The sequence below is a fragment of the Stenella coeruleoalba genome (assembly GCF_951394435.1).
Source record: "Stenella coeruleoalba genome assembly, chromosome: X".
Classification (NCBI taxonomy): Eukaryota; Metazoa; Chordata; class Mammalia; order Artiodactyla; family Delphinidae; genus Stenella; species Stenella coeruleoalba.
In genome coordinates, this window is record NC_137152.1 from 4,362,198 (window position 1) to 4,385,870 (window position 23,673).

At 43.1% G+C, this 23,673-nt stretch overlaps 1 protein-coding gene across 6 annotated transcripts in view; it reads right to left on the minus strand.

Moving 5' to 3' along the window:
- Window positions 1–23,673, minus strand: part of NLGN4X (neuroligin 4 X-linked) — a 921,956-nt gene that overhangs the window by 676,673 nt on the left and 221,610 nt on the right. For all 6 annotated transcript variants that reach the window (XM_079910741.1, XM_079910740.1, XM_079910739.1 and 3 more), the window contains exon 3: window positions 11,780–11,921. The gene's annotated coding sequence lies outside the window, so the exon portion shown is untranslated. The remainder of the gene's footprint in view (window positions 1–11,779; window positions 11,922–23,673) is intronic.

Here is a 23,673-nt window from a genome sequence, read left to right on the forward strand (position 1 = left end):
AATTAGTACAGTATGAAGAAGTCGGGCTGGACATAAAAAAGAGCTTCCTAATACTAAAGCAAGTTCTTCTCTGAAAACACACAAGACGTCTGTTTCCAGGAGAGGGTTAATCTCTGTGTGGCTCCTTTTTGAGCACAGACAGGAGATAATAACATCTCAAGGTTCCTTGGCTGTGTTCTGTGATTCTCCAATGCATAACGTTTTTACCCCCCAACCCCGTGGGGAAAAATAACGATATAGAATAAAGCACTTTTACAACTTTGATTAACTTTACACAGAAGGACGAGATCATGTACTTGGAAGGTGAACCTGGGATTTGTAAAACGATGAGTAAATTTAGTAGCACCATAAAGAATAATGACCCTGCTTCGGAAAACGGTAAAGGGACGACATAACGTCTGCAGCTCTTCATTTTCCGGGGGAAAGAAGAAGGCTTGATAATGATTATTATAGTTTATAAGGGGATTTAGTGGCTGCCTAACTGTGTTTTGATTTTCCAGGATTAGCGCTCGGTGTCATAATTGTAATCCCTCCTGATTGCAGACTGCACTGCGGTTACCCAGCCACTTGACTCCTTCTGAGTGCCAACCTCTGCATTCTTTTCGGGCTGATTTGAAGGTAATGAAACAATCTATATTTAGGTGTTTTGCAGACGGTTTTTATTTTTGGCTCAATGTTAACGATACATTTTTCCTGTACTAAATGCTGCTAACAGCAAAGGAGTAGAATGGATTTTCAGGAGAAAGTATTTGAAACCTGACTTGACTGTAATCAGTTTCATCTCATCTCCAATCCCCAACTCACTTTAGAGGCTGACGAAGGATAAATGGAGAGATAGACTGTATTTGTCAATGTCTAGTCAAAGGCCATCAACTAGTTGATGGAGAGTACAGTAAACACCTTAGGCGATTCCCCCATTTATTCTGCAAGGAAATAGAGATTTCTGTACAAATAGAGGCCACCTTGGGAGCACAAGCAACACAGCGTCTTAAGATGCCAACTGTGGGACCCTCATATGGCAGGTGTAAAGGTTCCTAGGGATGCACACTTGTATCAACTGAATCCCTGCTTCTACTCTAGGTCCCTATATGAGTTCTCTCCTTTTCATTCTCACCTGATTTCTGTTTGGTTTGTTCATCATTCTGTTGGTTTATTTATTTATTTTCTACATATATTCTATGTCTCTTTCTAAGCCACCTTAAAACCTTTGTGGAAAAAGAGAGATAATGAATGGACGTATGGATGGGTGGATAAGTGGGTGGATGGATAGGAGAGGATGGGAGAATGGATAAATAAATGGGTGGGTGGATGGATAGGAGAGGATGGGAGAATGGATAAATAAATGGATGGGTGGATGGAGGAATGGATGGATGGAAGGATAACAGGATGGGGTGGATGAGTGGATGGTATATTTATGAATGGATGGATGGATGAGTGGAAAGGTGTATTTGTGGAAGGATGGATGGATGGATGGAAAGATACACAGGTGAATGGGTAAATGGATGGATGGATGGATAGCTGGAAAGATGGATGGGTCAATAGGTAAGTGGATGGATGGGTGAGTAGGTAAATGAATGGATGGGTAGATGGAGAGATGGATGGGTCAACAGGTAAGTGGATAGATGGGTGAGTAGGTAAATGGATAGATGGGTAGATCTGTGGATAGATGAATAGAAGGATGGGATGGATGGATGAATGGAAGGAAAGGTGGATTTTTGGATGGATGGATGGATGGATGAATGGATGGAAGGATGGATAGACAGGTGGATGGGTGGACAAATGAATAGATAGATGAAGGAAAAAACTTAGATAGATGGATATATAGATCAATATATGGAAAGATGGATCGATAGTGGGTGGATAAATGGGTAGATGAATGAATGGATGAATGGACAAAAAGAACCCTGAAGGAATACACACTTAGGTCAGCAAACCTCTTGGCTAAACGTCATTTTCTACCACATGACCATTTGTCCCGTCCTTTTCTTCCTCTCCACCATTAACAGTGCCATTGCTTTAGTTTAGTTTTTCATTCATCAGCTCTCAAATCAATTCTCATTCTTCAACTCTCTTTCCTCTGAGAAACTCCTGTTTCTCATGCTCTCCTCGCTTTTACCAGAATTTAGGCACCCCCTTTTTTCTATGCCCAAATCATCTTGAATATAACTTTCTTATAGTGCATACCATACCCTTTGTCCTCCTTCTGTCTCCTCTGGCAAGCAGTGGGGCCTCTTCGAGGCTCTTGTTTTCATCTTATCTTGGTTTCCCCACTGCTGCACATATGGTTCTGCATGTCGCAATAACAGAAGGCAGCATGTATTAGGTTTCTCCTGTCTACGAAGTGTCATTCCATCCCCACAACAATCATAAGCGGTAGGTATTGATGTGATTCTTATTTATAATTAAGAAAGTTCGTTAAGGTTCAGAGAGGTTTGGTGACTTGCCTAAGATCACAGAGCTGAGAAGTGGTGCAGTGGAGGCAGAAATCTAGGCTATCTGACTCTAGAACACACATTCTTCATGCACAATAGCGTCCCAAGTGGGTGAAAACTGGTTCGGGGAGGCGAAAACAATGATACTCATTTTACGTGCAGAGGTCAGAAATACAGAACAGAGAAGCAGCATATCTGTTCAAACTTCATGGGGGGTGGATTGGGAACAAATGTGTGAAAAAGCGCTGTAGTGTGCAATCATGAAAACACACTGAGAACTGTTCACAAGAGCCAAGACGGAAGCAACCTAAGTGTCCACTGACAGATGAATGGATAAAGGAGATGTGGCACGTGTATACAATGGAGTACTACTCAGCCAGAAAAAGGGACGCAATAATGCCCTTTGCAGCAACATGGATAAACCTGGAGATTGTCATACTAAAGGAAGCAAGTCAGACAGAGAAAGACAAACACCATATGACATCACTTATATGTGGAACCTGAAATATGACACAAATAAACATATACACAAAACAGAAACAGACTCACAGACATAGAGAACAGACTTGTGGTTTCCAACGGCGGGGGGAGGGATTGGGAGTTTGGGGTCAGCAGATGCAAACTAGTATATATAGGATGGATAGACAACAAGGTCCTACTGTAGAGCACAGGGAACTATACTCAATATCCTGTGATAAACCATAATGGAAAAGAATATTAAAAAGAACCTATATATATATATATATGTATAACTGAATCACTTTGCTATACAGCAGAATTAACAACATTGTAAATCAAATGTACTTCAATTAAAAAAAAAAAAGAAAAAAGGCTGAGAAACGCTGAGTTACACCATTCACATCCATCTGTGCTAGCATGTCGCCTCTCGTGAGGGGATGGATGAATGGGCTTGCCAGCGCAAGGAATGCAGCTTCGGAGATTCCTTCCTGGACCTCGGGAGTGTGGTGAGGAGACTCCCAAATGAACCCAGCTCCTGATTCATGCCCCTGTTTAATCCCTTCCTTTGAGTGTGGGCTGCCTGGTGACTTGCTTCTCTCCAACAGAATCCAGCAAAGACAATGGATGCACTTTCATGATTCGGTTGCATACGAGAGTGACTTCTGTCTTTCTAGCAGACTCCGTCTCTCTTGCTGGCTTGTGATGAAGTAAGCGACCACAGGAGAGGTCAAGACAAGACATGGACGGACAGCTCCAGGTAACAGCCAGCAAGGACTCTCTCTCTCTGTCTCCCCAGTCATCTGCAGAGAACTGAATCCTGCCAAGAGCCACATGAGTTTGGAAGCAAACCCTTCTCCAGTCAAGCCTTCGGGTGAAACCCCAGTCCTGGCTGACACCCTGGCTGCATCCTTGTGAGACCGCACCTGGAGTCCTGACCCTGACGTACAGAACCTACGTGATGATAAAAGTGTGTTGTTTGAAGCCGACGATTTTCTGGTAACGGGTTACACAGCAAGAGAGCACTAAGACAAGGAGTTTAAACTCCTTGGCTTGAAACTTCGAGAAAGCGAGACCCAAGATATCAACATAAATGAAAAGCAGATTCTGTGAGTTTGTTTTCACATCACTTGACAACATCTCCATGGATCTGAAGCAGACTTGAAAGTTATGTTTGCAAGTGGTTATGTTTGACTAAAGGTGTAGGGAGACCAGAGTTTACTTGCTGGGAAGCTGCAGCTGAGTCCTCCAGAATCATCCTCCACAACAGTGCTTGAGATGTTATGTGTGTGCGCAGATCTATATACAACTGAGTGTTAGATTTCTTTATGTAATGGTGGTTACTTAGTCAGCTAGCTAGGATAGTGTTTTATTTGGGAGACCAGCATCCCCTGATAGATGCCAGTCAGCTACCAGCCCAGAGATTGATGGATGGAAGGACACACAGGCACCCATGGGTATGAAATAGTTTGTTACACATGTAGAAAACAGCAAGAGCATTTCCCAAGGAGAAGGGCTGAGGTCTGAGCCAGAGGGAAATGACAGCAAGGCGGGAGGGAAGTTCTGGGTTTCATTGTGTTAGGGGATCCGACCATGGTGAGGGTTTCTGTGTGCACAAGACTTAGGATTTTCCTGTCTTGAATTTCCCCACCACCTTCTAGGCAAGTAGCTCCTGATCTTTGTTTATTGGCCTGTCCAGCTGTAGGACAAAAGGGAACGAGGGAAGGGTTTAGTTTGAAAGCTGTCAGTAGTCAAACATCAAAAATGGAGTCTCATATCTTTTCCTGGAAAACTCCTACTCACCCTTCAAAACCCAGCTCATATGTTCCCTTCTCTGATGAATCAGGTGGAACCTGAACTCATGGGAGTCATTCTCTCCCCCACCCCTGAAATCTTCATAAGAGTATTTACCTTGTTCTATGTTTTAATGGAGTCAGACCCTTGATTACAGTGGCCACCTAGTGACAGGATATATTAAAATAATAAGTGAAACATTATACATGGTATGACTGGTCAGGAATGGGTGAGATTATCAAGTGTTGATCTAGACTCAATAGAGGAAGGTGGGCGTCACCCACATGCAAGCATTCATAGGATCACTGTCGAGACAAGAAAACAAGCACAGGAACAGAACTGAGAGCAGAGTCAGGACGCAGAATCCTTGACGTGAATCTAGAAGGTGCTGTTGTCACACTGTCCGTTTTCAAGTTCTATCCTTATAGATAAGGTGACCACACGCCCTGATTCGCCTGGGGAAGTCTTGACTTACCCCTGTTTCTCCAGCAGGTTTACGGACGAGTGTTGCCTTTCGCTCCCCAAAATGTCCCAGTTTGGTTGAGAGGTTGACTGCGTTTCCTCTCATCTTGCACATGCCTAGAAACCACTGTAATCAACCACAGAATCGTAAGGGATTTGGAAAAAGCTGGTTTCTACCCACCTTGATGGACCTCATCATCGAAAGCAAAGCAGTTCAACGTCCGTTGTGATTAATATCAACGGATGATTTAGGTGCCACGAGCATGAGAAGTGTTTTATTTGTTAGACTACCTGGACGCGAAATCTCGGGGGTCTTCTAACAATAACAGCTGACAGGTGTACAGAGCTCTGTGGTCCACGAAGGACTTTCACCTATTTGTCTCCACTACTCCGTGGTACATAGAGCACTTCGGCGTATTTGTCTCCATTAATCCAGAAAAACTCCGTGTGTGAGGCAAAACAGGCATTATGATCCCCACTTTAGAGGTAAGGAAGTTGAGGTTCAGAAAGGTGGGCAGAAGGGCAATTTACCAAATCTGAAGGATGCAGAGTTGATCCTGGGGGGGGGGGGTGTTCCTATCGCACGGACTTCCCTGGCTCACGCTTCTCAGATCCACCTGCACTTCTAACACGTGTCTCTGACCTGTCTTGACAGGAGAAAGATGGATGTTACACACTGGATGCAGGACACGTGTGCCACACTTTGGTGGAGAAATAGCATTTTCATCATTTAGAGGATCCCTGTGAGGATTCATTACAAAAGGTTCTAATAACACAGAACATTTGCAAATATAACTTCCCTCTTCCCAGAGATACTCAAGGAAGAAGAAGAAGAAATGCTTTTGTATTTGTTTGACTGTCCTCATTCCGTTGCCCTAAATAGTTGCTCTGCGATGCCCCTATTATTTCCTGAACCTCCACGAGCACAGCAAGGTCTGATGATGGGCCTACGGTGCTTTGAACTTGCTTTTCGAATCTCAAAGCTCAGCCATTAGAAAGGTGGCCACCACTGAACTATCAAAGAAGACGGCCCCCGCCAGGAGCAGATCAGACATTCCTCTTACCCCAGGTGTGTGGCTTTGCACGGAAAGGGCAAGGTGAAGGGAGATAAAAGGGGTAGACCCTTCAGGGGTTACTTGTAACTTGTGGACTTATTTGGTTTACAGGAGATCTCCGAAATGTTCTCTCTCCTGGTTGCACTTCAAAAAGGACGTGGCCTGTTTCCCGCTGCATGCTGGCCCCCCTGGGTCCAACAAAGTCATCTCAGATTTTGCCAGCCAAATCGTCTTTCTAGCCACTTTATTTCTCTGTCATTACTGTGCCACCCAGATCCTGGAGAGGCCCGTGAGCGCTGAAATAGGGAGAGACACACAGATTTTGGGTAGCCACAAAGGACTCAGAGCCACTGTGTTGTGGACTCAGAGGGTCATTTACTCTGACCTCTTCTGACATGGACTGTGTATAACATACTTTTTGCACAAATATACTCCCAGTTGTCCCAGGGACGTAAACTCCCAGGAAAACCCAGGAGGCAACAGAAAGGAGAGAAGGAGCTTAGTACATTTATTGGAAGCTAATTGCTTGATTCACTCGAGGGCTGCCCAGCTGCGGAAGTCAGTGGAGCAGTGTCGATAGCATTTGCTGAATTTTCATCTTGACTTAGGGAAACCCCAGGATGCCCTGGGAATTTGGCCTCTGTAAAGACTGTACCATATGGTCCATTTGCATAGACATAAGTTTGAGTTCTGAGCCCTTGGGCAAAACTTTGCTAAATTCCTCTCTTGCTCTTCTTTCCGTTTCCAGCAAACAGAGGTACAGGGGGAAGCCGCTCCCCTTTTCTCCAGGCCCCTCATGGTAGGATCTGCACAGTATGGTCAAGACCTTTCTCTCTGATGATCCGTTCCCACCAGAAACAGGAAGGAAAGACACACAGTCAAGGGGCTTAGCTCATACAGTCGAGGGCATTTTTTTAAAATCTGTAAAGTAAATGAACAACTTCCTTTAGTGCCTTTGGCCCTAGAAGATCAGCCATCTGTTCTAGAAGGTCACAGGCATAAACGTGAGTCAGTGAGCTTCAGGCCGAACCGTGAGCAGATGTGGGCTTTGGCGTGAAAGCGACACGGCCTCAGACGGCCAACTGGAACATCTGGCCCCCAACTGGCCCCTTGCCTCTTCTGTCAAAGCAGAGTAATGAATGAAAATGCCGCTGCCCGTTACAGATGGAAGAGTCCCTCTAGCTCTCTATTAGTGAGCAGTCAAGGCATTTTTGTTATCTCTGTTGACCCCCAAACCCCCAAGAAACAGAGGCTTCCCAGTAGTCACCAAGACAACCCAGAGAAGACGGGTGTCTTGAGCTTGTGGGCTGAAAGCAGGTGATTTTTTTTTTTGCGGTACACGGGCCTCTCACTGTTGCGGCCTCTCCCGCTGCGGAGCACAGGCTCCGGACGCGCAGGCTCAGCGGCCATGGCTCATGGGCCCAGCCGCTCCGCGGCATGTGGGATCTTCCCGGACCGGGGCACGAACCCGTGTCCCCTGCATCGGCAGGCGGACTCTCAACCACTGCACCACCAGGGAAGCCCTGAAAGCAGGTGTTTTGAACCAAGAGGTGAAGTGCGAGAGAAGGCCATGGAGGGTACGGAAGCCACCCAAGTCAACTGGCAGTGGGAGAGAAGGCAAGCATCCTATACGGCCCAGGATGCGCCCACACTCCATGGCATCTTCTGCAGGGCAGGGCGTCTTGACGCCTGCTGGATTCTAATTTGAGGATGTCACCCCCCAAGATGAGCCACTGATACCATTAAAACACAATAGCTATCCTAGGGTTGATTTCTCTCTTGAAACCAAAAACATCTATGTAGTAATCTCCCCACGTGTCAGACGCTACAGAAATCACAGCCCACAGGACAGATGTGGTTCCAACCATCAGGGAAGGAAAACGCAAATGGGTTGTGTACAAAATAAGGAGCCTCACCAAAGGAAAACTAGGGGATTGTAGGGGGACATACAGAAAGGGAATCTTACCGAGACCACAGAAACGGGAATGGCTTTCAGGAGAAACGGGCGTTCGTAGGCCTTGCGCCAGCCCCGCACACATGTGACCCTTTTAACCCAATTTCAGGCAGTTTAGTGCGTTGAACTAACGTGTACACGAAACCTTAGGCCTGAAAGTGATTTTGTCCACCAGGCACAGCTACCAGGAAGACAGCCCTGAAGTTCTGTTTTGTTTTGCTTTGGGGTGGAGTGGGCAGCAGAAGGTAGGAGAAGGACACAGGCACATTTAAGGCAGTGGGGCAGGGAATCGCAGAGCATGACAGAGAGCCCTGGGGGACTCAAGGAAGGGCCGGGGGCAGCACCGCTGACCACAGACTGAACCTTCCTATTCTGCCCGGGCCGGGGGCTTGGCTCCTGAGTGTCTGCAAGCTTGCCTTCTGCAAAAATCCCAGCTGGGAACTTGCACAAGCCCTTCTCCTGGCTTTATCCTCTCCGCGGAATCAGAGCTTCTAGGTTCTAACACAGTAAACAGAACCTTATTAAGACATCTGTCTAATGTCATCAGCTTATCTTCACGGGAACACTACTGCAAATCCACCCAGCGACAAAACGAGTGTGTACAAAGAGCGAGCGGACGGCCCCTTGGAAAGACATTCCAAAAAATATGGGTCACGGAGAATGGCAGCGAGGGACTGGAAATGATTTTCGATCTAGACCTGGAAATGGTGAGATGACCACTGGAGGCTGGTGGATGGGTCGTAGTCTACCAGAGACCTCCGTGTTTATCATGGAAAGAGAGCACCCTGGGGCGGTTCTTAAGCAGCGGCATCTGCACATTTTCTGCATTGTCTTTGTCATTTTTGTGGCCTGGGAGCCTCATTTTCTAGAGCAAGGTTCCTCCCCTCTACTGCAACTCCCTGAGTGCCACACCTGATTTTTTCTTCTTCTTTTTTTACTTCTGAAATGCTCTGTTTGGGCAACTTCCTTGCTTTATCCCTGCAATGCCAGTCCCAAGCAATAGCCACCTACGCCTCTCACAACCCCCTTGGGAGAATCGCAGATCACTCCCAGCCTGGAAGTGCTGTTGGCACAGCTCTTGTCTGCTCCCTTTCCTGTTTGCCCAGACTGTCACGTGGTGTATAGAGAAGTGTTTGCTGCTGGCGATGAGGATGCTGCCTTGTTATGTTGGGTAAGTGACTCAGGCAGTTACATGAGGTGACACACCACCACTGCTGTGGGCAGCCCACCTGTTTGGAGTGAAAGGGGAAAGGTGTGATGATTCTCTCGAAGCAAACCTGCCCTGGCGGATGGCGAAGACCCATCGCCTCCAAGTTACTGGCTGCAGGGGCGTGTTGAGAAAATGGTGTTCTCTCTCTCTCTCTCTCTCTCTCCCCATATGCATTTACAGTGAAGCATCTCTGAGGGTCCATGGTCACCCGTAGGATGGTCCAGATCGATGACGAGGCCAGGCTGTACCTCCCAGTGGTGCACAGCTACGGACACTCACAGGGGCTGTAACCAAGTGTAAGCCCAGCGTGGACTCTCCCTTCCAAATCCTCTCTTCTTCCATGGCCTCCGGATTCCAGGGGACAGAGGGGAACACAGACGGATGATCGTAGGACCAGATCTACCGCTTTGACTTCTCCCAAAAAGGAGGTGGGGATTTGCATGTGCAAGATTGAAAGAGGAAATGCTCTTCCAAGAGACATGAATCTACGGATGGGAGAAACATTACGGGCTGGTGTTTTCCCCTTGCAATTTAAGGACAATCATAGGAAGTCTATGGCTTTAAAACATTCTCCCCTTGTTATCTGTTTCCTTGCACCTCCCCATCGTACGTAACAGCCTACACATTACTGATAAGAACTAATGCCACAGTACCTATGGCAACAACTCAATAAATTCGGTTCATTGTTACCTGACAGGTGGTAGGTAAGTTGCTTACACAGCTGGGCAGCCCTACACACAACCGTAATTCTTGGCACGTACCGGCTCAGGCTTGGCAGTGGAGGGTAGGGGATTAGGGTTAGACGTGTCCTTTCACAGTCTACCTGCTTCTGTTGATCACATGGAAGGACAACATTCTGCCCAGGGCTCGTAGGGACCCGGAGCTTCAGGTGAGGGTCAGCAGCGGGGAAGGTAGTCAGTGATGCATGTAAGAGCGAGAGGTTGCAGGACCAGCCCTGTATTTAGGGGGCAGTGGTGGCGGAGAAGCCAAGACAGCGGTAGGCCTAGAGGACACCCCTGTCTTTCCCTAACTGTTGGAGAAAGGTAAGCCCCTCGAATGACGAGGACGATGTTTTCATTCACGTGTATCAATTAATTTCCATCACGGTCTTATGGATGCAAGTATGGTAACCCTTATTTTAAAGACAAGGAAACTGAGCCCCCAAAGGATATGTGACTTTCTCCAGGATATGCAGTCACCTGTGTTTTTATATGTAACTTAAGTCAGAAGAGGGGTGTTATTTCCTACAGATGATTGAGTTTTGCCGGTTTAAAATGCTGACCCATTTTCTTTCTTATCGGATGATTCTTAGCACTTGTATTTAACAAAAGCTTAACTGAGAAACCAGTGTCCAGAGCTTGTACGAAATACAATCATTCAGCGGCCAGCAAATTGCCAATTTCTCTAGCATCCGTCGCAATGTAGTTTAAGAGAAACCTTCATCGCCCAAACCTTTGCTGGCTACTTCTAATGAAATGGCTCTTTCAGAGGTAATCTCTCACTATCTTTTACAATACTGCTTCTAATACCTTCCCCCCCACCGGAGTGGAAACTATAAATGCTCACTATTGATCTTCTTATTGAAAAATGGCAGGTCGCGTTAGAAGCTTGAATCCATCAGAGAAAAGCACGGACAGAATTTAAATTATAGAAAACTGAAGGTAGCTGATTGGATTTTTAGTCTATTAAAAAAATAATAAACTTATTCATACGGACAGTTTTTCAAAGTCTTTCATCCTGTGTGGTCTCGAATCCACAGTGAAATGTGGGGTTAATTCTAAGGTCTGTTGGGGAAGGAATAAAGAGAATGGGGCACGTGGAGGGGGGAGTCTCATGAAAACCATTTCAATAAGAAATAATCTGATAAGTGAGAAGTGTAAATGTCTGGAAGGTGGCCTCACAAAGTCCTGAGTGAGTCCATTTAATGATAAACCAGGACTCTCCAGAGGGAGGTAACTGCATTAGTCACTCTGCAAATAGACATAAAAGACTAGTCTTTCTTGGGTTTTTTGTTTGTTTGTTGTTTCTTTAGCGTTCATACCAAGAAGACAGTTAATGAGTTTCACGGACCCTATTCGTTAAGAGTAAAAAAAAAAAAAAAAAAAGTAGCAAATTACAAAGAAACATCTCCATTATGGAAATCAGCCTAGGGAGAACAGTGTGTGTACACACTGCCTCATTCTCATGCACACGTTCGTTCGTTGGAAATCACTCCGCACACCAAGTGTCACACGTTTTTATGGGGACAGGAATGAGCTGAAAATCAGGCAACATGGAAAACTGTACATTGTACCCTTTTCATGCTGGCTAAAGCTAAAAGGGAAGAGAAAACTCCAGTGGGCAAAAAAAAAAAAAAAAGAGAAAGAGATGGAAAAAAAATGAAGATAATATAAATCTCACAAAGATTTTGGTTTACCTTTGTCTTGCGATGAAAATGAGTTTCATTCAAATCCAATCCTTCAGTCCAGGATGTGGGTGTCTTGGATCAAGTGGCATCAAAAAGTCAATAAACTTTTGGTTGATGTATGACGTACCGAAGAAAAGTGCACAGATCATACCTGTATGGGAAAATGAATGACGGCACAGTGAACACAGACACGTCACCACCATCCAGGTCAAAAAGTCAAGCATTACCTGCATCTGAGAAGCATCTTCAAGTGACCTCCCAATAATTACCACTCCCCATGCCAAAAAATAACTGTTTCCTAAATTCTAATACCATAGATTCAATTTGCCTGTTTTTAAACTCTATATACATGGAACCCTACAGTATTCATTACTCTGTCTAGCTTCTTTCATGTAACATTACAAGATGTATCTATGTTGTTGCAGGGGGCGGTTCACTGAGTTTTTAGTTCTATGCACTATTCTTTTGTATGAATACACCTCAGTTTATTCATTCATCCTACTCTTGATCAACATTTAGGTTCTTTCCTTTTCTTGGCTTTAATGAATAGTGATGCTGTGAAGATCCTTGGACATAACTTTTGGTGCAGGTATGTACACATGTGTGTCAAGAATGGAACCAGGTATCTCTATGGCCAGTTTTCATAGACACTGCCAAACAAGTTTCCAAAGGGTTGCACTAATTTATACATCCTCCCACCAGCATTGTGAGTGAGTTCCAGTTGCTCTATATCTTTGCCAACACTTCCTGATATCAGTCTGTCTATGGTAGCCATTTTGGTGGTGGGGCAGAGGTCTCTCATTCTGGTTTTAATGTAAATTTTCCTGACGTTCAATGAGGTGGAGTATCATTTTCATGGGTGCATCAGGCATTTGGATGCCCAAAGTATGAGGTGCTAGTTCAAACCTTTTGCTCACTTTTGAACTGGGCTGTTAGTTGGTTATTTTTTGTTTTTTTTTAACTTATTAATTTGTAGGAACACTTTCTATCTTGAGGATAGGACAATTTTGCTAGTTTAAAATGCTGTTGGGACTTCGCTGGTGGTCCAGTGGTTAAGACTTTGCCTTCCAACATAGTGGATGCGTGTTCAATCCCTGGTTGGGGAACTAAGACCCCACATGCCTGGTGGCCAAAAGACCAAAACATAAAACAGAAGCAATACTGTAGCAAATTCAATAAAGACTTTAAAATTGGTCCACGTCAAAAAAAAAAAACTTAAAAAAAGTAAATAACTAACTAAATAAAATGCTGTAAATATCATGTCATAAACCGTGGCTTTTCTTTTTACTGTTTTAATGGTGTCTTTTGCGATCAGAACACCTTGCCAGTTTATCGGTCTCTTCCTTTATCAGGAGTGTTTTGTGCCCTGTTAAGATAGCTTTGACAATTGTGACGTGTCTGATGGCACTCTGATTACTTGATCTCTTTGTTTGTTTGTTTCTCTTTGTGGTCAGCAGGATGGACTGTCTGAGAGAACCAGGCAGATGTTGCTGGAAGTGTAACTTCCAACAAGCAGTATTTTGATTAAACTACAATGGTCCTCAATGCTTTACTTTTTTAATCAAATGAATCTTGCTTTCCCTTTGCCTTTAAACTAACCAAACTGAATTCCTTTCTCTTAAGGCTCTGTCCTGTAATGAAATTAAAATATATTTTACAAATAATTTACTCACTGATAATTTAGTACAGTCGAGTTATGAAATGCATGTCATTTTTCATTGTATTAGGAATATAAAGTCAATGAAACAAAAATTTACTATGTTAAGGTAGAAAATAAGGTATCAAAAGGAGAAGCTGGAGAAAATGAATGACAATTTTAGCCGACTTCAATAATTGCAAAATCCTGCAACAGATTGCTCGGGGGAAAGGATGAAATGACTCATTCTATAGCAGAGCCTGGATAATATAAGTAAGAGCTATTAGAATAGTGAACACACTGAACACAGCAACCATCCAATAACTACCGGTCATTGTTAACACTGGCAGGTGAGTTCTCGCCTTCTGCCTCCTGGTGATTGCTGGGAAACTCTGCCTCTACAGGTGGACAAGTCCCTGATAAAGAGTCTGACACCAGCATACATTGTTCACACAAATAAAATCAGACAGGCATTTTGAAGAATGACGTTATTAACTTTAAAACACTTGGATTTGGAGAATATTTCTTCTTCCTAGGTTTATATCACTCATATGGAAAGTGAATCATGATTCTACATATATTCTATATATTTAATTTGGGCATCTCTTATACCACTTCTTTTCATAGAGTGATTATTTTCGTGGTTTTTTTTTAATTGAAATACAATACGGCTCTTTAATGAAGGAAAGATGAAGAGAAGTATTACATTCTTTATGTAATCAAAATGTTTTAAACCAGGCCAAAGGAAACATAAATTATTCAAGGTTATGACTACCTTTTGAAAGCAGCCCTGGGTTCCATCCATGAAAGCATTAAATCTTCCAAAATGTGTGTGTGTGTGTGTGTGTGTGTGTGTGTTTTAATTGTACTGCAAAAAATCTTAGGTTTTTGAAATAGTTTCCAGGTCAGATAAAAACTGACCAGTCCTCGCTCTGGCCAATAATAAAATCTGTAGCAAGACTAAAGAAATGATTTGTGGTGAAAGACAAAATAAATGTAGACATTGGATAAAGAGGCATTTCTTCCTTCATCTATACTCAAACCTACCATTTATGTGAGAGTTTAATAAGGTTGGTGAGTGTTATGTTCATAGATGTGCTGAACCATATAGGAGTGATACATGCCTCCCATTTAAGGCTTCATTTGCACCTGGAAACTTTACTCTTCAGGACTAAAATGAACTTTATTCTCAACCTCACCGATGTTATTTTTTTTTAAAAAAAAAAAGGAGGCAGGGGATACTGGCAGAGTAGGAATAGCAGAGGTGACAGAGATGAATTCTAGCGTCAGAATGGGTTTTAAATAAACAGAAAAGAGTGATGTGAGAGAGAAATGAAGGAGTGTATCTTCTCTACAGCATCCTACTCTGGAGAAATTCCTTTGGTGTCGATACGTTTAGCTTTCAAAGAATCACATAGACCTAAATGTCAAGGGGTTTGTGTGTATCTACCCAATTCAAAATCTCTTTCAAGGTTGCTGACAGACAGAGGCAATTTTCCAGGCGATCAGCTGGAATTTCCCGCTTTTATCTGAAGGAGAGGATAAAAATTCTTGGAATCTGGGATGTCCTGATCCAGTGGGTGCTCAAGTCTTCTCTCTGGAAACTCTGGTTTTCCAGTTTATTTCTTTTCCCTTTGGGAATTTCTAAGCCAATGGATTGGAAATAAATAGAGAAAGAAGCATATGCTTCTTTCAGGAAGTAAAGCCACTGGGAAGAAGTGAATAAAAATCCTTGCACTTTGAGAAAGGGTCATGGCAGTGAGGCAAAGCCCAGTCTATGGGAGGGAACTGGCCCCTGTGGGCGGGAGGGAGCTGGATCCCTGCAGAGCTGGCCGCTGCCGCCCATGAGACAGGGCATACGTGATCACCATGGAGACACGTCACCCTGGGCATCAGGCAGGGACAGCCAATAATATGGCTTTATAAGAGCTGGGGTGCTTAATTAGGAAAAGCTATCCAATATCTTCATCTTCAACCAACCAAGTAGTGTCCTTTGGAGGAACAGTGTTTAATCCTAGTTATAAAATAAGAAGATATTAAGCATGACAATGGAAGACCAGGTTAATAAAACAGTGGATCTTGCAACAGAGAAGCAACAATGAAAACCAGACATACTGCTCACTCAATAAATAGTGACTAAATACCTACTTGAAACAGGTGTCTTGTTTGATAGACATATTGATAAGCGCTTTCACTTACATCCTGGATCTCTAAAACCTAATTGTACTTGAGTCCTGTTTATAAGAGTTTTAAAGAAAATTAATGTTGGGAGCTGAAAAGTGAATATGGCATTTTTCTCCATGCCCCAATACTTTTCTCTTTTTTAAAAAATTTATTCATTTTATTTATTTATTTTTGGCTGCATAGGGTCTTCGTCATTGCATGCAGGCTTTCTCTAGTTGCGGCGAGCGGGGGCTACTCTTTGTTGTGGTGAGTGGGCTTCTCACTGCGGTGGCTTCTCTTGTTGCGAGCACGGGCTCTAGACACACGGGCTTCAGTAGTTGTGGCAGGCGGGCTCTGTAGTTGTGGCGCATGGGCTCAGTTGCTCAGTGGCATATGGGATCTTCCCGGACCAGGGCTCGAACCCGTGTTCCCTGCATTGGCAGGTGGATTCTTAACCACTGTGCCACCAGGGAAGTCCCCCCCGCAATACTTTTCTAAATAAACAACACCATGTGCATATGTTTTTCAGACCCTGACACAGTTCCTGGTATCTTATTCTCTCCTGGAAATCTCTTCAGAGTGAAAACAATCTTTTAAAACTCAAAGGATAATTCTGTTTCTAAAACACCTACTTTGTGCCAGGAAATTGGTTATGCACTTCGTCTCGTTTACTGATTATAGTTTCAGCATGATCTTGCATGGTGTGGATTGCTTATTGTGCTTTACAGAAGAGGAATCCAAAGAGGAGATGATTTGTTTCTAAGCTTCCAGGGAAGGACCTGAGAAGCTGAAGTCCGTGGCTTATTCCAAAAGCTCTTTCTTACTTACCTACCTGAAACAGATTCACAAACGGGTGCTCAGTGAGCACAGAGTAACTGCCGCAGGAGTTGCTTCCCTTCCCCTTGTTGACACAAACATAGGATTACATTTCACGACTGTCACTAAACATCACAGCTCTCAAATGTGAACATGCACCAGAATCAGCTGCGGCCGGGTCCACAAGGTTTCTCTCTAAACAGCCACAGAATAAGTATTTCAGATCCTGCGGTCCATACAGTCTCTCTTGTAACTGTTCAGCTGTTGTAATGTTAAAGCAGCCATACATCGTAAGACGTGACAGGGCGTGACTGTGTCCCCCTAAAAGCATACTCATGGACACAGAATTTCATATGCTTTCCATACGTTGCAAAATATGATTCTTCCATGTGACATTAACATTTGAGATAAACATAAGGTTATTTTTTTCTTACCATTTTTTTAAAAAATAAAGAGATGGGGGCTTCCCTGGTGGTGCAGTGGTTGAGAGTCCGCCTGCCAATGCAGGGGACAAGGGTTCGTGCCCCGGTCTGGGAAGATCCCACATGCCGCGGAGCGGCTGGGCCCGTGCGCCATGGCCGCTGAGCCTACGCGTCCAGAGCCTGTGCTACGCAAACAGGAGAGGCCACACAGTGAGAGGCCCACGTACAGCAAAAATAAATAAATAAATAAAATAAAGAGATGGCTGATATAAATATAAGCTTATGAGTATCAAGTAGATCATAAAAAATTCTGGGAGGGAGCAGAGAACTTAGAACTTTCTCTTATGGAAAACTGTCTTTCACAGTACAATTTATAGTTTTTCCGTTACCAGTTTTGTTGTTGTTTCTTGGCATAATTCAGTACTTCAATGTAATTTTGTTATAATTACCAAAAAAAACATGATTCTTCTTTTGATTTTGTTTGTTTCCCCAACCATTTAAAAACAGAAAGGCCAGTCTTAGTTTATGGCTGGAAAAAGGCAGATGGTGGTTCAGATCTGGACTTCTGGGCTTCGTTTGCAGACCCTGACCTAGAGGGGTTATTAAAACTAAGATGCTGGGCTCCACCCCAGAGTTTCCCGTTCCTTAGGACAGGAGCTGTCCTGAGAACTCCATATCTAACAAGCTCTGTGGTGGGTTCCACCCTCAACCGAATGGTGCAGGGAGATTAAGAAATCAAGAATGAGTCGCTTGTAGGTCAACTCTTGTTCAAAGCAGTGATGTTTCTGGATAATTTTCCCATGTGCCTGTGTCCCACACCTGTTTTCTTTCATCAAATCAGCTGCCTACATTTGAAAAGTGGGATATTTACAGAAAAACACGAGCTTCTGACCACTCTTGAAAAATGCAGAAATCATTGTAGTGTTTTCTACATCGACGGCAGTGTTGACCCTCGATTTCTACAAGTCAAATCTTGCAGTCAAGATGGCCCCATGAAACAATGCTTACAGCTCTCCATGGTCTTTACGTAGTCTGTCACCACGTCCTTACCTTTTCTGGCCCTGGGACCATTTGCCTTCACAATCCCTAAACTCCATGGATGGAGAGAGATTACTGTACCTTACATCAGAGGACTTAAATTTAAATAACACCTAGTGGGACGAAGTGAGAGAGTGGCATGGACATATATACACTACCAAATGTAAAATAGATAGCTCGTGGGAAGCAGCTGCATAGCACAGGGAGATCAGCTCCGTGCTTTGTGTCCACCTAGAGGGGTGGGATAGGGAGTGTGGGAGGGAGACGCAAGAGGGAAGGAGATATGGGGATAGATGTATACGTGCAGCTGATTCACTTTGTTATACAGCAGGAACTAACACCCCATTGTAAAGCAATTATACTCCAATAAAGATGTTAAAAAAATAAATAAATAACACCTAATTTGTGTTGGGCACCTAGCCATACATTCTCTCTCTCTATATAGTATATTACACACACACACACACACACAGACCCATGTATGTATACATACACACACATATATATGTATATGCATATATATGGTTGATGCATATATAATACTACATATAAAATTATGTACCGGTAATTTCCCTAATATATACACCGACCAGGGAGGTGGGCATGGCTACCTCCATTTTCTAGGTACACAAAGGGAATCACAAAGATCATACAGATTGCCTAAACGTACCCAGAAGGACAACTGAGTACCAAATCTGTCTGCCCCTAAACGGTATGGCCTCTTCTATATATACTAACCCTCCCTCTCCAAGCGCAGAGCAAAAGAAATATTTCCTGCGGCACCTGCTCCCTACACACATGAGGTGCGCCTGCCACCTGTTAATCGTGGTGAAGGAAAAACAGAGCAGCGGATTATTTACCAGAAATAAATGTCAAATTTTAAAAATGTTGTATCATTGTAGGCTCGTGGTTTTTTAAAACATAGCAATAACTTGTCTAAAGAATGCTGTGCTTTGCAAATCTACTGTAATATATTTTATTCCCTGACACGTAATTGCACACCAATCAGTTCTGATTCTCTGCTCTTCATCAGGCGGTATTTATTTGAAATATCTCCGAAGTGGTTCTCCAGAGAACAAGCTGTGCGCCGCCTAGGAGGATCAGACGGCTGTTTTGCGGGTGATCGGCCATGCTATTCTGAATCGCCATGGGACACAGGTTCAAAGGTTAGACGTCAAAATCTTTTCAGAGATTCGTTAGTTTCCGCATAGCTAGCAGAAAAGCGGCAGAAATCAGGCATTTAAAAGAGAGCTATAAACGTAGAGAAAAATGACCATGATTAGCGATTGTTTTCATCCACGGGGATGCCGTAAAACTGTAGCTAACATACGCTGCTTTATAGTACACGTATAGCGTACAAACCAGTATGTTAGGTGTACTTTGGGTACGTGTGCACGTACTTTGTATACACACATACAAATTCACATATAACAGTTATACGCATATATGTTATATATATATATATATGACAAAGAGTATATTTTAGATGCACTTATTTATAACATGTGGATTAAAAGAGTTGTGATATACGGCTTCCCTGGTGGCGCAGTGGTTGAGAGTCTGCCTGCTAATGCGGGGGACACAGGTTCGAGCCCTGGTCTGGGAGGATCCCACGTGCCGCAGAGCGGCTAGGCCCGTGAGCCACAACTACTGAGCCTGCGCGTCTGGAGCCTGTGCTCCGCAACGGGAGAGGCCGCGACAGTGAGAGGCCTGTGCACCGCGATGAAGAGTGGCCCCCGCTCGCCACAACTAGAGAAAGCCCTCGCACAGAAACGAAGACCCAACACAGCAAAAATAAATTAATTAATTAATAAACTCCTACCGCCAACATCTTAAAAAAAAAAAAAGAGTTGTTATATAGATATTAATGCATATGTAATATACACCACTTATAACATATATAATATACATCACAATTGTTTTAATCTATATAAGTTATAAAAGTGCATCAAAAATATCCTCTTTGTAATACATATAAAACAGAGTATATGTATTATAAATGTTATGTATTTTTCATATGTATAGTGCAGTATAACATATATTCTTATATTCTTATTCATATACAATAGTTAAACGGTTTTATATATATGTTCATGCATATTACAAAGAGGATATTTTAATATTTAATAACATATAGATTAAATAATTACGATGCGTATCATGTTATATATATTGTGTAAATTATATATGCATTGATATATATATTGCAATTGGTTTAATTCTCATGTTATCAAAGTGCATCTGCAATGTACTCTCTGTAATATATGTAAGTATATGTAACAGAGTATAACTGTTATGTCTGAACACACACACAGAGTTCACCTAACATATACTGTTTTGTAATCTGCATATATTACAAAGCAGCATATGTTAGGTGCACTTGGCTGAGCTCTGTAAGCACGCAGTAAATGAACAGTCACGCCGCCCCCAGAAGGTGCTCCTCCAAGTTACGCACTTGCAGCGTGCAGCAAACACACGAAAACTTGCACCAAAGTGTCTTCACCCCCCATTTCCGTCACTTTGATTTGAAATAAAAGGAGAAATTCTTTTATGTAAATATTTGCAATCTTTAACGTGAAGAGATCATCAGCTGGAAGAAAAGCAAAGATGTGAATTGAAACGTAGTAACTTTCCCAGCAGGATCCGTGCGTCTATTTACCATGAACATTTTAATTTGTACAACACTTCTGCTGCCTTTGCGGAGAGAGCTTACTTAGCCCCCATAGTTGGAGCTCAATTTCTTTCTGGACGTCACAGATCAAAAGGCGTGGTAGTTTTTCCCAGGAATCCTGGCATCTTGTACTGTTCACGCCATTCCAGCCTGTCATGTTTGTCAGTGAAAGAACAGGAAACTGCTTTGAGGCGATGCGGAAGGAGGTATATGTCACTGACGGTGTTCACACTTAGAATCAAGGGAATGGCCATATTTTAGATTCCACATACAAGTCATATCATGTGGTATTTGTCTTTGCCTTTCTGACTTACCTCACTTAGTATGATCATCTACTTCAATTTAAAAGAAGGACCTCCTGTGTGTATAGCACAGGGAACTCTACTCAATACTCTGTAATAACCTATATGGGAAAAGAAACTGAAAAGGAATGGATATATGTGTATGTATGTATAATGGAATCACTTTACTGTACACCTGAAACTAAGACAACACTGTAAATCAACTTTACTCCAATATAAAATAAAAATTAAAAAAAAAAGAATAAAGGGATGGCAGGAGACAGTGGAGGCTGGGGATGCATCCCGTTTCTCTGCTGCTTCCATTAAGAACATCGTGAAAAGTGCTTCCACGATTTAATGCAGTTTCTTTTATCTACTATTGGAGGAGTTTGTGTTTGTCTATATATGGAAAGTATACATTCTCTTTTTAGTTTTCAAGGTAGTAGAGGTACTTAGGTGCAGCGACAAATGACTGCGAATGGATTCTTTGTAGGTAAATATTATTAGAGTGATGGCCCAGAAGTGGTGAAAACAAAGATTTTGAAAATTCAAATAGGCTGACGTGGAGAAAACCACACATAATCAAATTCACAATGTCTAAGTAATGTATAATTAGGCTATATTTTCCCAGGACAAAAGCACTGAGTTTTGAAAAGGAAATCTTAAACTTTTGCTTTAAACACATAATAAATACTGAAAATAACTACGTTTTCATCTAAACCGTGGTAAGCTTTTAATGACAGACATTTTTGTGCATTACAAGCCCGAAGGCCTTCGCGGAAAGTGATTTTTTTTTTTCTCTTGGTGCTTTTAAACATGCTTGACAGTTTGCACTTTGCTTGCAGACCTACCCTCCAGAATTCCACCAGCTCACTCCGTCTAAGTGTTGCCGGTTTGGATAAGTATTATGAGAAACTGAGCAAAGGGCTCAATTTAGCATGCAAATCATCGCCTTGGTTACTTGACCCTGAGATGCCAAGAACAGAGCCAGTTGCTCCGCTGAATTTATTACATTTAAACTTATTATACAGTCCTAGCTTTTAATTTTCTTTCACCAAGATGAGCAACTTATTCCCTCTGGCAAAGTCCACAGAGCCTCTATGCTTTCCCATCCCCTGGTCAGGTTTCCTGGTCTGTATTTTAAGGTATAAACAAAGTTCTCTTCATATGAATACGTAAAAGTTTTTTCACATTCATTATTTTATTTACAAGGTCACTGAGCTAACCTTGATTTTACTGCTGACGAAAGGTGAGCTGCAGAGACCAGGGCACCAGGACCTTGTCAGGCAGGTACAGCGTGTCAGGGCTGGACCCCAGGCCTATATCTTTTGACCCCCGATCCTACACCCCACGGCTGGTTCTCCTACACCTCACGCCTCTGACACGATCAAAGGCCACGATGTTCGCATTCCATTGTCCATTGAATGAGTTTATCCCACTCTCTCCTGACATCAAATTCTGTCTCCATTCTGGAGCAGACCTCAGCTCTACTCTTCATGGACCGATTTAGTACATATTCACCCAAAAGAACAACTAGCAGAGACACAGACGTACCATGTTTAGAAAAATCTCTAGTTACGTAACCGCTATGGTTGCAGAGGTGAACGATGCGCATAGATAGCTACAGACGCCCTTGCGTTTCTTCAGGGTCCTTCTAAGACTACATGCCTGGCTCTGATATCCATAAGGGAATGAACAATCTGGAACAACCCCACAGAAACACTGGGGCCCCAAGCAAGGTGAGATGGGTGCATACCATTTGAGATCTGTCCCCCAAAACAGGTAGGGTGACTAGGGAAGATGAGGAAGGGTTAAACACTTGGTGGCTCCTCTGAACACCTGGGGTCCACACATTTCGGTGGGGGGTAGATATTCTCAAGTTCATCACCGTGCGCAGGAATTTGGGGAATTCATTAGGGGGACACGTTACGTTCCATGCTTCTCAAACTCTCCTGTTCCTTGAGTCTCCTGGAGATTTTACCACAAGGAACATTTGGATTCAGTAGGTCTTGGGCAGAGCCTGAGAGCATCTCTGATGATCTCTCTTCTCGACGCCAGGATCCTTGACCTTTGGACCATACTTTCTGTGGAAGACTGTTCTACAGGGTCCTCAACAGTGGTGTCTGGAGGGCAATGCAAATAGACTGACATCCAAAATGGGAAGATGCCCGAGGACTTTCCAATGATCCAGCATGAAGTGTTAATAACATCAGCGAATGTGGTTGTGAATTATGGCAAAATGCTTTCATAGTCAATGCTCGTTTCAAGCTCAAAAGGTCTTTGTGAAATCAATAAGACAAACATTATTTCTTCTTATTATTTTCAAAAAAAAAAAAACCAAACGAACACCTAAGGAATAGTTAAGTAGATGGAGAAACATCATACCACAGGTTAGTGTCTCCTGTACTCTTAGCATTAATTTTGGGATTTTTCCTTAGATGGTATTCTGTCCCCATAAGCCTAGTCACAATTTCTCTCCATCTACAGAAGTAAGTGTGATGGACCCTGAAGAAGCAGACTTACTTGTTAACTCAAAACCAAAAATAGGGGTTTAGCTAGAAATTCCCCTCAGGAAAAAAAAAAATAAGTTTTTCCAGCAAAGGGCGACTATTGTATTTGTTTCAGGACAACAGCAACTCACGCACACCACAAAAGCAGCATCGAAATCCCCTGTCACTGAGAGAGCAGTTATGTGCTAGAGCTGTAAAGTATGAACTTGTTATTTCGCTTGTGTTACCCAGGACTTCACTGCTGGATGGACAGAGAAAGAAGTAGAAAGTTCCCCTTATTGCATAAGCATGGTCCCCTTCTGAGGACTACCTAGCACTCCTTTCTTCTGCATCAAAGAGGCATAGCTATTTTCAACTTCAGGAGGG